This window comes from Phragmites australis, chromosome 18 (genome assembly GCF_958298935.1).
Source record: "Phragmites australis chromosome 18, lpPhrAust1.1, whole genome shotgun sequence".
NCBI classification, from domain to species: domain Eukaryota; kingdom Viridiplantae; phylum Streptophyta; class Magnoliopsida; order Poales; family Poaceae; genus Phragmites; species Phragmites australis.
Window position 1 is genome coordinate 4,880,551 of NC_084938.1, and position 16,235 is coordinate 4,896,785.

A 16,235-nucleotide genomic window follows, 5' to 3' on the forward strand; every position below is an offset into this window, starting at 1 on the left:
TATTCTGATAAATATTTAAAGTATATCAAAAATCACCTTAAATATTTTCTAAAATCATCTTAAATAAGTTTTTCTAATATTTATAGATGCGAAGTCACTGATAATAATATCAATATCAATTTTATCCAGTAATTTCTTTTTAATACATAAATTACGAATCTATTTAATTTTTTTAAGATACAGACATAGTTATTCGATAATTTCAACTTGGCTCCGTGATGCTTGACGTGGGCAGCTGGTTTACGTGCGGTCAGAGAGGCACGGCGGCGTCGGTGCGCGTGGAACAGCGCAGCCAGCCCAAAGCAGTGCGTGCGGTACGGCCTCGTGCGGCTCACGTGGACGCGTGGAGGTGTGTTGGCTTCTTCGGTGGTTGCAGCAGCACACGACGCGGGTGGACCAGAGAGGAGCTACGGCTCGGGCAGCGCACGTGAGCAGCCCACGAAGCGGCGGGCGCACGTGGTAGGGCCCACCAGGGACACGATGCGAGCTCGGCCCAGAGTCCAGGCGCGGCGACGGTCCAGCGCGGAGGGCCCAGGCAGGCAAGGTGGCGAGCGCGTTCTGGTGGCCCACGGCGCGAGTGCCGACCAGGCACGCGGCCCAGGCTGGAGGTCGTCTTGTGTGATGGGGTACAGAACCGAATACAATAAAATCTATATTCGGTACACGATGTGTCGAATATAATACCGTCATGTTGTGATTTTATATAATTATCAATTTTTAACAAAATTTGTAATTATTTGCTAATTTAAATGTATATTTCAAAATTTCTAATTCACCATGCACGTAATCTCTAAGGCAGTCGGCAGTCTTAACACTTAGGTATGTTTGAACATGTACAATTTAAAATATAGTAGTGACAATATTCCCTCTTGTATCATTGATCATCTCAAGATGATGGTGAAAAGTGATGATATAAATTAGCGGAAGAATGACAGTTGTGTCAGTCAATGCTATCAGGGTAAGATGATTGTCGTTTATGAGGTAGTGATTGGAAGTTATGAGGATAGGTACAAGCAAATCCACCATCATCTTCACGGTCATAGCTCTTGCTCATCCATGATCGACAAACTGGGAGGTACTCCCAGCTCTATAGTTGTAAGAGGTGTAGGCAGCCTGAAACAGATCTCGTCTTATTCGACCGCTGAGTTGCGGCACACAATCATTTGTACGTAGTAGCCATCACAGCAGATCCTCAACTGTAAGATGATGACCGTGAAGATGATAGTGGATTTGCTTGTACCCATCCTCACAACTTCCAATCACCACCTCGTAGACGACAACCATCTTACCCTGATAGTTTTGACTGGCACAACTAGCATTCTTCCACTAATTTACATCGTCACTTTTCACCGTCATCTTGAGATGATCAATGATATAAGGGGGAATATTGCTACTACTACATTTTAAATTGTGCATGTTCAAACATATCTAAGTATTAAGGCTGCCTACTACCTTAGAGACTACATGTATGGTGAATTAGGAATTTTGAAATGTACATTAAAGTTAGCAAATAATTACAAATTTTGTTAAAAGTTGACAATTACATGAAATCACAACATGCTGGCATCATATTCGGTACACCGTGTGCCGAATACTGGGAATTGATCCCGACCTAGGTAGGCGTGGGTTCTTCCCCGTGGAAAGCACTCGGATCGGGCCCAAAAAACCCGTTAATAGGCGAGGATCCCAGAGGGGAGGCTCCCAAATGAGCCCTAATTGAGTGTTCCTTCCCCTTCCAACACACGATTTTTCCTCTCTTGCCATTTTCACCCTCTTCTCTGATTCTAGTGAGATCCGACACCAGGGCTGGTAGTTAGATCGGTGGTGGGTGGGGTCAGCAGCAGGGGCGACTTATTCATGATGGATTAGCATGGTGGGTGGTGATGGTCATAGATCCGGCGGCGGGAGCCACCGGAGACAACAAGAAGAGGGCAAGGTGTTGATGTCAGGGCACACATTAGCTGAGGATGGAGGCTAGTGGAGGAAGAGAGATGGGGAGCCATTGGATTCGAGATGGATCAGAGATTCAACGGCCCAAAATTTGGTTGCTAGCTAGGAAAAAAAATATCCGAGTGGACTATAGACTGGGCCTTTGGCTTTGTAGGTCTCTCTGTAGTCTTTGCAAATGCTTACCATGTTTTTTTTTTCCCTATTTCTTCTCACATTTTTAGATGTTTGGTTTTGCAAGTTACTCTACTTTGTGGTCTTGAGGCCAGTTTGTGGTCGCCTACCTGCTTACTCTGAGACTTAGGTGCTCTAGTTATTTCAAGGTCTGGTGTACATGACGCTAAATTATTTCAATTTGTTGCAGTTAGAGATATCGTATACATGCATTTGCTTTTGTTAGTGTGTTGTTTAACTAATTGAAAGTCAATTGTAATGTAAAGAAAAGAGACAAACAAATAGATTCAAACTCTTAATTCTTATTGACAGATGTGGTGTTTTATACATGGTAAAAGGGTGCCCGTTCGGGAGGCATCGCTCCCGAATGGGTGTCTACCGCCCAACGAGCACGAACAACCATCGGGCAATTGCCAGTTGAGCAACCGCTGGATGGTTGCTGGCATTGATCACTACTGTTTTCTAACACTCCTCTTGATCAATGTCGATCCATGTATATATCATCTTGAGAACTACTCCAAAAATAATGTTAGAAAAATATGAGGAGAGTAATAGTAATATATTGTTAAAACTCTTTTAAAACCCAGTAGAAAAAATAAAGAGAAAATAATACAATATACATTGATTATTGCCTCATTATCATACGAGAAAACCTTGAAAGGGAAAGCCCATAAGAGAGTTTAGAGAACAATAGGTATGATCTGTGGATCAAATATATCTTTGATACCTCATTTAAAAACCCCGATAGAGAAAATAGGAGATATAACATATATTCTTGTGTAGATATTGTCTCATTAAAACTTTTTATGAGAAACCTTGTAAGTAAAACTCATATAAGAAAAAAGAGTACAATATGGTGTATGAACATGTTAAAATTCAAGATGAGACTCTCCCTGATTCTTGCAAATCTCGAAGACGTCGCATACCAATACAATGAATATATTGGAATGTCAAAGTTGGTAAGAATTTTGTGAATAAATCTACGAGGTTATCACAAGATTTAGTTTGCAAGATATTTATCTCTCCATATTGTTGTAACTTATGAGGATAAAATAATTTAGGAGTAATATGCTTAATGATATTGCTCTTTATGTAACCTATTTGCATCTGAGCAACACAAGTAGCATTATCTTTGTAGGTAAGGATTGATGATTCAATGGAGCCAATATCACATGACTTTTTATGTGGTTGATCATTCTATGAAGCTATACACATGTATGTGTTATTTTAGAATGATAGGTGGATGTAGCCACTGAAATCTATTTTGATGACTCATATGATATGGCTATATCTGTCGGTGTATTTAGAACCAGGGGTCCCTAAGTCCCGAGGCCAAACCGGCCGCCCACCACATATCACCACCCTGCAAGGTAAAAGCAGAGACTCGGGAGAGGGTACTCGGGGCTGCGCGTGGCAGCCCCCGAGGACTCGGTGCCCCGAAGGTCCCTCTAAAGTGCTCGGGAGAGGGTGCTCGGGGCTGCACGTGGCAGCCCGCGAGGACTCGGTGCCCCGAAGGTCTCACTCAAGTACTCGGGAGAGGGTGCTCGGGGCTGCGCGTGGCAGCCCCCGAGGACTCGGTGCCCCGAAGGTCCCTCTCAAGTGCTCGGGAGAGGGTGCTCGGGGCTGCACGTGGCAGCCCGCGAGGACTCGGTGCCCCGAAGGTCTCACTCAAGTACTCGGGAGAGGGTGCTCGGGGCTGCGCGTGGCAGCCCCCGAGGACTCGGTGCCCCGAAGGTCCCTCTCAAGTACTCGGGAGAGGGTGCTCGGGGCTGCACGTGGCAGCCCGCGAGGACTCGGTGCCCCGAAGGTCTCACTGAAGTACTCGGGAGAGGGTGCTCGGGGCTGCACGTGGCAGCCCCCGAGGACTCGGTGCCCCGAAGGTCCCCCCAAGATGCTCGGGAAATAGTGCTCGGGGCTGCACGTGGCAGCCCCCGGGGACTCGGTCCCCAGAAGGTTCGCGCAAGATCGTTCAAAGACTCAAAGGGCCCCGTCGCCAGAGTATCATCCAGTCAAGGGCCCGATGCCGCATTTAATAGGCGCGCGTGGCCTGGCATTCTGACATCCTGACATTCTCGGCTGCCCACGCCCCAGTGTCAGACCCGGCCATGCCCTGGCTGGGGGGCGTGGGTTCATTAAATGCACGGGTCCCGTCCCGTTTCCACTTGCGCACCTCGGGATAACGTTACCAGAATCGAAGCACTCGGCCTGCCACCCTGCCCTGGCAGGAGAACAAGACAGAGTGGACGCACCGGGCACCTCTGAGGCTGTCCGGTGGGTTTTTTTTTTATGGCACCCCGAAGCTTCCGCAGCGGCTAGTGGTCGAATGCGCGCCGCCTTCCTCCACCGCCCCTGTCACTTCGCCAAAGTGAAATGATTAGACCTTTCTCCGTGGCACCTGGGCACTCGCGTCCCCTCTTTCCCATTCAGGATATGTCGAGGTCGGCGCATCTATAAAAGAAAAAGAAGGGGGGCACCAAGAAGGGGACGGAGAGACGAACAACGAAAAAGAGGAGGACAAGAGAAAAACAAGAGGTCAGTCAAAGAACAAGAAATCACCACCCCCGATCACAAGACAATCAAGAAACCAGCCAGCTAGAACATAAGAGCCTCCTGCTCTTTGTAAACAGCTCTCCCTCGTGAACCAGATATACCCTTGAAGGATCTCCTTCAAGGATAGATATAACACTCATACAGGAGTAGGGTGTTACGCCTCCACGCGGCCCGAACCTGTCCAAAAACCCGGTGTCCCCGCAAGCCATCGCATTTTATTTCCTTTTCCGCTCATTTCCCGTGCAAGCTTTTCTAGGATCATCCCCCCGGCCGAATCTCTAAAAAGGGGTCTCTCGGGATCCCTGCGACAGGAGTTCACTCTCCGACAGCTGGCGCGCCAGGTAGGGGGGAATATCCCTAGATTGTTTGTTTCCCTTTTTTCTCCACAGGAAAAGATGGCCGGTGGGCATCATCTCCAGTGTTCCGGCTCCACTTCCAGTAACGGAACGCCGCCCCACGGCCAAGAGGTTTTTCCCGCCCAAGGGGATCAGGGCGCTGGGCCCATCAGCGCCGCCGCTGCCGGCGTGCTCTCTGACCCCCAGCAGATGGTCAGGGCCCCGGCCGCTAGGCCCGCCTCTGGATCACGTCGGGCGCCGCCCCGGCGCAGGCTCGCTTTTAGTGAGGCCAGCCCAGGGAGTGCCTTGCTTGCAGCGCAAGCCCTCCTCAGGCACCCTCCCATTCAGGCCACGCCAAACACTCCGGAAGGCCGGTGGATGCAAGACATCGCCGCTTTGGTCGGCACCGCTCGCCGCCAGGTACAGGTCGAGAGTCCTCGCGCCACTTTTCAGCGCGGTGCCGCCAGAGTCGGCTCCTCAGCAGGCAACACCCGCACGGGCCGGGGGGTCTCCAGGCGGAGCATCATCCCCCCGGACGTGTCGGAGGCCCGGGACCTCCGCTTGCGCCTCGACGAGCGCAGGGGCCGCGAAGATGCCCGGGTCACTCTCGAGCGTCAGCGGGAGACCCGGCAGGGGGTTGGGGCAGAGGACCAGGCTTCCTCTCTCCCGGCCCACGACCACCGGGGATCCCCGGCTCGCCGTTCCTCTCCACCAAGAACCCCCGCTCGTGCTGCGGGGTACGGCACCGGTTGCCGTGCCTTCACCGCCGAGCTCCGTCGGGTGAGGTGGCCTTCCAAGTTCCGCCCCGAGCTGCCAGAGAAGTACGACGGGTCCATCGACCCCGTCGAGTTCCTCCAGATCTACACGACGGCCGTCCAAGCGGCCGGAGGCAGCGAAAAGGTGATGGTAAATTACTTTCATGTTGCCTTGAGGGGTTCCGCCCGCTCCTGGCTTATGAACTTACCCCCAGGATCTATCAGCTCCTGGGACGACTTGTGCCACCAATTTGTGGCCAACTTTCAGGGTACGTTCGCGCGTCCCGGGCTGGAGTGCGACCTCCACGCCGTCCAACAGCAGGAAGGGGAGACGCTGCGTCGATTCATACAGCGTTTCAGCCAGGTCCGCAACACTATTCCGCGAGTGGCCCCCCATGCTGTTATTGTTGCCTTTCGGCAGGGCGTACGCGATGAGCGGATGCTCGAGAAGCTAGGCACGCACGAGATCGAGACCCCTGCGGAACTTTTCGCACTGGCCGATAAGTGCGCCAAAGCGGCGGAGGCCAGGGCATGGCATGCTCCTCGCCCCACTTCCGATCGACCAAGTTCTTCCCGCTCTGATAGGCGGGAAAAGAAAAAGAGGAGGAAGCGCGAGGCTGCTCCTGTTGAGCCAGCTCAAGCCCCCGCTCGTGGAAGGCAGCAAGAGCCCGATCGCCGACAAGAGCGTCGGCCCGAAGCCGATCGGCGCCCCGTCAGGACTCCTGCTCGGGCTCCTCCTAGGGCCTCGGCGCCCGCGAGGGCCCCAGCACCGGTTAGGGCATCAGCTCCAGCAAGAGCCCCGGCCCCTGGTCGGCCCCCTATTCCAGCGAGGGTCCCCGCTCCCGCGGGGCCTGAGCCAGGTAAATGGTGTCCCATACACCAGACCAGATGGCACGATCTCACGGAGTGCCGTACGGTCAAGGGACTCGTAGAGCAGCGCCAGAGGGAGCGCGACGAATCCCGCGGGGGAGGCAATACCGAGGTCATCCCCGACAATACCGAGCTCGGCTTCCAGGAGCCCGAGCATACGGTTGCCTTCATCAACGGAGGCGCCTACACACCCTGCTCGCGCCGTGGCATCAAAGTCATGCGGCGCGAAGTGTGCTCGGCAACCCCGAGCGAGGAGGCCGCAAGACCCCTGAGGTGGTCGGATGCTCCGATCACGTTCAGCATGGCCGACCACCCCGTCAGTACTGCAGCTGTGGGGCGACTGCCTCTGGTCGTGTCTCCCACTGTCTGCAATGTTAAAATCGGCAGAGTGCTGGTCGACGGCGGCGCCGGTCTCAACCTCCTCTCCAAAGAGGCCTTTGAGAAGCTGCAAGTGCCTTCCCGACGCCTGAAGCCGTCACTCCCCTTCTGTGGAGTAACGCCCGGGCACTCCCTGCCCCTCGGGCAGGTTGAGTTGCCTGTCACGTTCGGAAGCCGGGACAACTTTCGTACGGAGAGCGTCCTCTTCGATGTCGCAGAGCTCCCTCTCCCCTACAACGCCATCCTCGGGCGTCCGGCGCTTGCCAAGTTCATGATGGCCGTGCATTATGCATACCTTACGGTTAAGATGCCCGGCCCCGCAGGCTCTATCTCCGTGACCGCTGACTCCGGTGGCGCTGTCTCCTGCGCCGAACAAACCTATATGGCCTTAGTCTCAGCGCAAGCCGAGGCTGATGGCTCTTCAGGGGGCCCGGGACCCTCTACATCCAGACCCCGACTCGCCGCCAACACTTCCGTTCCAACGAAGGAGGTCAAGGTGGGCGAAGACGCTGCCCAGGTTGTCCGTATCGGCAGCGACCTGGGCAGCAAATAGGAAAGCGCGCTCGTCGCCTTCCTCCGGGCTAACGCAGATGTGTTTGCCTGGCAACCGTCCGATATGCCCGGGATCCCTAGGGAGGTGATCGAGCATCACTTGGCCGTGCGTCCGGACGCTCGCCCGGTGAAGCAGAAGGTCCGGCGGCAGGCGCCAGAGCGCCAGGAGTTCATCCGCGAGCAAGTCCGCAAGCTCCTCGACGCCGGATTTATCCGAGAAGTCCTCCACCCCGACTGGTTAGCAAATCCAGTCGTCGTCCCGAAGGCCAACGGCAAGCTCCGCATGTGCGTGGACTACACCGACCTTAACAAGGCTTGTCCAAAAGATCCTTTCCCTTTACCTCGCATTGATCAAATCATAGATTCAACTGCGGGATGTGATCTTTTGTGCTTCCTAGACGCGAATTCTGGGTATCACCAGATTCGCATGGCCATAGGGGACGAGGAAAAAACTGCTTTTACTACCCCGGTGGGGACTTATTGCTACATGTCAATGCCCTTCGGCCTGCGCAACGCTGGATCATCCTTCCAGCGCGCCATTCGAATCACACTTAACTCGCAGGTCGGCCGCAACGTCGAGGCCTACATCGACGATCTCGTGGTCAAAACCCGAGACCGCGCCACCCTGCTCGAGGACCTTGCCGAGACTTTCGACAGTCTCCGCTCTACCCGCCTCAAGCTCAACCCGGAGAAATGTGTCTTCGGGGTCCCGGCGGGCAAGCTCCTTGGTTTCTTGGTCTCTGGCCGAGGAATCGAGGTCAATCCGGAGAAGATCCGGGCCATCGAGCAGATGCGACCCCCGGCTCGACTCAAGGAGGTCCAGCGCCTCGCCGGCTGCATGGCCGCCCTCGGGCGCTTCATCTCCAAGCTCGGGGAACGGGGGCTCCCCCTCTTCAAGCTTCTGAAGAGATCCGGTCGTTTCGACTGGACGCCGGAGGCCGAGCAGGCCTTCCGCGACTTAAAGAAATACCTTACCTCGCCGCCCGTTTTGGTGGCTCCTTCTCAAGGTGAGCCCCTGCTACTTTACGTTTCGGCCACTCCTCAGGTTGTGAGCGTAGTATTGGTGGTGGAGCGAGACGAGTGTTCAGGGCCGGATGCTGGGTCCCAGCTCCCAGAGGCCCCCGACCACTCACCTGTCCTCGTGGCTCCCCCGGAGCTAGGGGTCGAGCCCGAGCACGCTGCTCTTCCTAGCCAAGGAATCGAGCTCGAATGCCCGGCCAACCCCGACCATGCCGTCGCCCCTGGGGGCTGTAGCAGCCCCCCGGGCGGGGCCACCGTCCGGGCCCGCCGGGCACAGCGACCGGTGTACTTCGTCAGCGAGGTCCTCCGGGAAGCCAAGACAAGGTATCCTCAGGCTCAGAAGCTGCTCTATGCCGTGCTCGTCGCCTCCCGGAAGCTGCGCCACTACTTCCAGGCGCACAAAGTCTCAGTGGTTACCACTTATCCACTAGGGCCCATTCTCCGAAATCGGGAGGGCACCGGGCGCGTTGTCAAATGGGCAGTAGAGCTGGCGGAGTTCGATCTACACTTCGTTAGTCGCCAGGCAATTAAAAGCCAGGCGCTCTCCGACTTCTTGGCAGAGTGGACCCCCATCCCCTGCGTCGACCCAAAAGAGTTTTCTGCCTATCCCGGGCGCGACATGCCCGGGTACTGGGTCATGCACTTCGACGGCTCCCTCTCGCTGAAAGGCGCAGGGGCCGGAGTGGTTCTCACCTCCCCAACGGGTGAAGAGCTCCGGTACGTCGTACAGTTGCATTTCTGCGCATCCAACAACATGGCGGAGTATGAAGGTCTCATCGCTGGCCTCCGGGCTGCGGTGGGGCTCGGGATTCGTCGCCTCCTGGTCAAGGGGGACTCCCAGCTGGTCGTCAACCAGGTCTCCAAGGAGTACCAGTGCACGGATCCTCAAATGACGGCGTACGTGGCCGCGGTCAGGAAGCTCGAGAAACGCTTCGATGGCCTTGAATTGCGGCATATCCCTCGCCGCGACAACGCTTCGGCCGACGAGCTATCTCGCCTGGCCTCATCACGTGCGCGCGTCCCTGCCGGAGTCTTTGAAGAAAGACTCACACGGCCTTCCATCCTGCCTGCCGAACAGGGTGAAGGGGAAACCTCGAACTCAATTCAGGGGACCCCGGCGGTGCCCTCAGTGGGAAGCCCCGTCAGGGCGCCGCCGTCCGGCGAGTGCGCTGTGCTCACCGAATGTTCTCAAGATGCCTCGTGGATGTCTGACATCCGAGGGTACTTGAAAGAAAGGTTCCTACCCGAGGATGAGGCGACTGCCGAAAGGGTTGCTCGGCAGTCCAAACGCTATGCCATAGTAGACGGGGATCTCTACCGACGTAGCGCAGGAGGTGTTCTCCTGAAATGCATCTCTCGGGCAGAAGGCGGCGATCTTCTCGCTGAGATCCACGAGGGCGAGTGCGGTGGCCATTCATCGTTCCGCACGCTGGTCGGGAAAGCCTTCCGGCAAGGTTTCTACTGGCCCACAGCTCTCCAGGATGCTTCCGAGCTGGTTCGGCGCTGCAGGGCATGCCAGTTCCATGCAAAGCAGGTTCACCGGCCAGCTCAGGCTCTCCATACCATTCCCCTGTCATGGCCTTTCGCGGTCTGGGGTTTGGACATTTTGGGTCCATTCCCCCGAGCAATCGGGGGCTATGCGTACCTATACGTCGCTATCGACAAATTCACCAAATGGCCGGAGGCAGTCCCAGTCGTCAAGGTGACCAAAGGCACGGCGCTCCAGTTTATCCGCGGTATCACTAGCCGTTTTGGTGTCCCCAATCGGATCATCACCGACAACGGCACCCAGTTCACTAGTGCCTTGTTCGGGGACTATTGCGAGGATCTCGGCATCAAGCTTTGCTTCGCTTCCGTCGCTCATCCTCGGAGTAACGGGCAGGTCGAGCGTGCCAACGCGGAGATACTAAAGGGCCTCAAGACCCGGACCTATGACGTGCTCGCTAAGCACGGGAAGGGATGGGTGGATGAGCTGCCGGCTGTGCTATGGGCCAACCGGACTACGCCAAGCCGCGCTACCGGGGAAACTCCTTTCTTCCTCGTCTACGGCGCCGAGGCGGTCCTCCCCTCCGAGCTTACTCTCGGCTCCCCTCGAGTGCACGCGTACTCTGAGGGTGAGCAGGAGCATCAAAGGCGCGACGACGTAGACTACCTGGAAGAGCGCCGGCGGCGTTCTGCTGTCCGGGCGGCTCGGTACCAGCAGAGTTTGCGCCGTTATCATCTGCGTCACGTCCGGGCCCGGTCTTTCGAGGTGGGGGACCTAGTTCTCCGGCGCATCCAGTCGCGCGAAGGAATGAATAAGTTGTCCCCTGTGTGGGAAGGTCCGTTCACCGTGATCGCGGTCCCCCGGGCAGGTTCTTTCAGGTTGGCAACGGAGGAGGGGCAGCCACTCCCGAATCCGTGGAACATCGAGCATCTCCGACGCTTCTACCCGTAGATGGTCAAGCTCGCGGTTCAGGTTGATAAGGCCGGGGGCTTCTCCTCGCCCGAGCAATCTGGAGGCTTCGCCCCGTATGGTAAATCGCTGTCGCCCAACCTTGTAAATATCGTACATTCAGTATTTTGATAAAGCAATCACTATGGCAAATTATTTCTCTGGATTCCCTATGTTTAACCTGTCTGGTGAGGTGCTCGGTTGTGCGAGAAAAAGTTCGCTCTCTCGTTTTTTCCCATTGATAAAAGAATCCCAATCGGTATACATGCGGGCAGTCGCCACTGACTTACGTCCGACATGGTAGGCAGTGGTATTCGGTGTCGTAACGGGCTCCCGGGTACTAACCGAGTTTCGGGGCGCTCTGGGTAATCCCATCACTCGAGCTGCTCGAGTAGGCCGGAGCTCAGGCCCCCGGAGCGAGCTGTCGGTGCTCGGTCTGGCCTGTCATACCCGGGCGCCACCGAACCATAGGACCTCTAGGTTATGCCTCTGACCGCCCTTGTCTTCCGGTTCGGGTATTCGAGAGGTCTCGGGTCGAAAAAACAAGAGCAGTCTAAGGCAAGTACCGCACTAACAGAGCGCACCAGACAAAGAAATTCTACTTTTTCTCTATCAAGTCACAGGACAGCAATCACAAGCAGCTCGGCCGCGAGGGCTTCAATGCCCCGGTCTCTGGTCGGCCCCCAGGGTTCTTCGGGTGGTCCTACCGCCTAGGCTTGGGTGGTCGAGATCACCCGACCCTAGGAGCCTCGTATGCCCATGGGCGGTCGGGCGCTCCGTTGAAAGGATCAAGTTCCCGGGCCCCCGGGCTTGGAATCAACCCCTTCTGGGTCGGCTGGCCGGAAGGCCGACGGCTGCCCGGTGAGTGGTTATATTCAAACAAATCTGCTTTCAGTAACTTTATGTTCCCGAGTCATTCTCGGGGGCTCTCGCACTTTAATCTGCTCGGTGAGGTGGTCTCCTGGCCCGTGAACAAACCCTGCCGCGTGTCGGCCTTTTTCTAGAACGACAGAGCGGTTCGTAGAAAGGAGTACCGTGCGTGCGATAACGTTCGACCGAAGCCCTTCGTGGTGGTCGTGGTGGTCGGTCCGCTCTTAAGGACCCCGAGCTCTACCGGGTCCTCAGGTGCCCTGGGTAATCCTATCACTCGAGCTGCTCGAGTAGTCCGGAGCTCAGGCCTTGGGGGCAGGCTGTCAGTACTCGGTCCGGCCCTTTCTTGAGCCCGGGCACCACCGGACCGCGAGGACTCTTGGTCACATTCTCGCTCGCACGCGTCTCCCATCTACCGGCTGAGTGGTCGCAAGGTGAAAAGGTGTTCACAGGGCACGGCGTGTTCCGGACAGGGCTGTTCTATCTCCCGAGCAAGGAGTCTATGTCTTTGTTTCTTAAGCTAGGCAGTGCGGACTCACGAGAGCTTAAAAGCTGGCTGCGCCAACACACACCAGCGACTACAACTACTTCGTTTTTCGGGGATGGAAAGGTCGGGAGCGGCCCGACTGAGTACTCCTCGGGACTTCCAGACAGAGCGCCGGAAAGAAACCTCAAGCATACAAAAGAAATTGGAGTTTCGAGCCCAAGGAAAAGCTGCCATTATATTCGCAAGACCTGGACAAAGCTTTTTCTAAAGGTTCGCTCCTACATCTGCAACAAAAAAAAAAATAAGGGCGCCGACGGCCTAGTCTGCGGCAGAGGCGTCGGCTGAGTCTTCTGAGTCGTCCCCGGGGGCTGGCGATGGTGGTACCTCCCGCCTGAAGCCGGCCGCCACCGCAGAGGCGGTACTGCTAACCGCTGCCCGGGCGGCCTCCTCCTCAGCCTCGACCACTCCCTCCCGCGCCGGCTCCAGCGGGAAGTTCGGGTCCCTGCTTCGATAGCAGGCCAAGACATGCTCGGCCACGGCATGAGCCAGGCCGCGTCCCTCCCGGGCGGCGAGCTCCTGGACTGCCCAAGGCAGGGTCTCAAGGCGCTCGCAGACTTGCTGCAGCTCCAGCACTTGCCGCGCGGGGCCGTCGCCCTTCGTATCGCCGACGAGCCGCCCAAGGCCGCCTTTCTCCATGGCCCGTCGCATCCGCCGGAGTATATCCTCCAGCATCTGCACCAGGTTAACCCGCGAGACGAAGGCCGCCTCGAGCTTCTCCTTGGCGACCCGCAGCTGTGCCTCAAGTCCCTGGTCCCCGGCCGGACCAGAAGAACCGCCAGCTGCGGCAGGGGCAGCATCCTGCTTCGCCTTGGCCACCACCTCGGACAGGGCTTGTTCACGGGCGGTCAGTTCCGCCTCGTGTTTCGCATTCTCTTCCGCCCTGGTAGCCGCGGCGGCCGCCGCGGCAGCTGCCTCGCCTTCCCGGCGACTCAGCTCGCCTTCCCGGCGACTCAGCTCACTCTCCCGCCGGGCCAGCGCCTCCTCCTGCTGGACCACCGAGTCCTCCCGGGCTCCGAGGTCAGACGCAGACAGCGCGTTGTCCACTTCCCGGATGGAGACGTCTTCTTCCCAGCGCTTGATTTCTCCTCTGATCCTCTGGAGGTCGTCTTCCCAGCGCTGGAGGTCGGCGCGCGTCTTCTCGACCGCGCCCTCTCGGCGGGCCAGCTCGGCCTGCCGCTCCTCTGCAAGCCGCTCCCGGGACGTGACCGCCGCCTCCCTCACCTGCGCCTGCCCCATCCTGGCAAGGGCATCGGCAGCCTGCCGCCTCGACGCCTCGGCCAGGCGGGCGGCGTCTTCAAGTTCCCGCGCGGCTCCCGCGCGGATGTCATCAAGGAGTTTTTGCTCCCGCACGGTTGCCGCACGGGCCTCCTCTCGGGCGCCGGCCAGCTGCGCCCTCTCCAGTGCCAGGCGGGCGCGCTCGGCTTCGAGCTCCCCCTCCTTGGCATCCACCGCCGCGCCCAACTGCTCGACGGCAGCTCGGACGCCTTCAATGGCGGCCGAGAAGGGATCGGTAGGCCGGCCGGGCACCGCGAGCGCCGAGGGCTCCCGGGCTTCTCCGCCGGATCCCTCCGGGGGGGCCAAGCTCTCCGCCGGGCCCTGCGCCGCCATCCGCCCCGGGCTCTGACTGACCGGGGTAGGCTCCTCCGGAACCAAGGCCTCGGACGGCGGCTGCGCTCCTGCATCAGCCGCCTTGGCCACCGGTCCCGACGAGGCATCCGCCTCCACTGTTCTCCGCCCCGGGCTCTCCGCGCCCGGGGTAGGCTCCGCCGGCGCCGTTTCCGTAGTCGCCTCCACTACCTCTCTCCCCACAGCCGCCCCGTCGATTGACGCCTCCACGTCAATCGGCGCCTCCGCCGTTCCTACACTTGCCTGCGCTGGCGCGGCGGGCAGGTTCGGCTCCGCCCTTGGCGCCTGCTCCTTCTCCGACGCCGCAACGGCTGCGGCCGGCCTACGGGAGACAAGTAAAAGAGTCAAAACTTAGTTCGGGCCGAAAATACCCATGGGAAAGCAAGAGAAATAACTCACCGATATCGCCACTTGGCCGCTGGGAGCCGGACGTCCGGGTCCGGTGACGTCGGTCCGGACCCCTCCCGCCGCCTCTTCCGCTGGGGGCTCGGCTGGGCCACAGCACGGGCCTCGGGTGCCGCCACCCGAGTCTCGGACTCCGCCGTGCAGGTCGCCGGCGTGGTCGCAGGCATCGGCGCGGGCCCCATCCGCACCAGGCGCGGCTCCAGCACCGGGAACGCCGCCGCTGCCGTCGGCGACGGCGGAGACTCCGGCGGCAGGATCAAATTCCGGGGTCTTTTTCCCCGGTCTCCCGGCGTCGACTCCGCGGCAGCTTCGGGGGCAGCCTCTTCTCCGGCGCGGCGGCTGCTGGTTGCGGCAGCCCCGTCGCCGGCCTGCCCCGCGCTGCCAACGCCCTCCTCGCCCAGGAGATCTTCCAGCCCGGGGAGTTCGGAGGCCTCGGGACTCCGACTTCTTGGCCGGTCCACGGGCCCTTGGGCGTCGAACTCCGGCAGCCGCCTCAGGATAGCCACCCGGTCGGGATTGGCGCAGAGCGCCATCTCCGGCCACGGAAGCTCCACCCGGCTCATGTCCTCCGACCCGGTGATCACTCGGATCATCCCTCGCAGCTCCGCCTGCCCCAGATCCCAGCTCGCGCCGATCTGGGTCCTGGTGATGTCCTCCGGCCCGGTGTAGAACCAGCTTGGCCGGGCCCGCTCCCGCAAAGGCGCCAGTCGACGTCGCAGGAAGTCCGCGACCACCATAACGGAGGTTAGCCCGGACTCGCGCAGCTCCAGGATGCGCTCCAGCACCGGCTTTAGCCTCGCATCTTCTGGCGGCGGCGCCTCCCATGTCGATCGCCGAGGTTCCGCCGCCTTCTCTGGCAGTTCGAGCCGCTCGTGGGGGTCGGTGTCGACAAAGAACCAGTCCCGTCGCCACTCCTCCCACTTGCTGCGCACCACTTGGGGGATATATTGGTCCCCCAGGCCTTCCCGAAGCCGAAGGTTGCAGCACCCCGCAACATCCGCCGTGGAGTGCCCCCTCTTCTTCCCCACCGGTCGAAGGACGAAGAAATGGCGAAGCAGCGTCGCCGACGGCACCACCCCCACGAACATTTCGCAGAGATGGGCGAAGACCGCCAGCGCCACGACGGAGTTGGGGCTCAGGTGCGCCATCTGGATGCCGTAAGTCTCCAGCACTTGCATGAAGAATGCGGAGAACGGCGGCACCAGCCCCGCCGCCACGAAGGAGGTGAAGAGGACCGTTCGTCCGGGAACGGTCGTCGCCGGCGTCAGAGTTGCCGGCTTCACCGCCACAGCGCCTTCCTGACCCTCCGGCACCAGCAGCTTCCTAATTTTGTCCGCCGCCTCCTCATTCCTCAGGCGAGACTCCGGCAAAACGCTGATCGGAGCCCGATCCCGGCGTCCCCCTCCGACCTTCGACATCTCGTCGGAGAAGAGGGTGATTTTCGGTGAAAGGAGAGAGAAAAGTAGAAGCACGAAGGAAGCAGAAGCGCGAGTGCGAGGGAGCGTGAAAAAAGGGAACGGACCGATCCTTCCCCCCTTTTTATATCTCAAAATTCAAAAACTGCCGCCCCGACGGTTCGCTCGGCGAAGTATCGCCTCGATCGACGCAACTGACAGGCGAATCTCCCGCCGATCGCGCGATGTCAGCATTTTGCCAGGCGTATTTTCCTCGATCTGCGCGGCAACCGCACGGGCCGCCCGTATGATTATCACACCCCTCGGAAGTTGTATGGACACGCGTCCACTCATTTGCCCGTTGGGGTCTGCTTGATG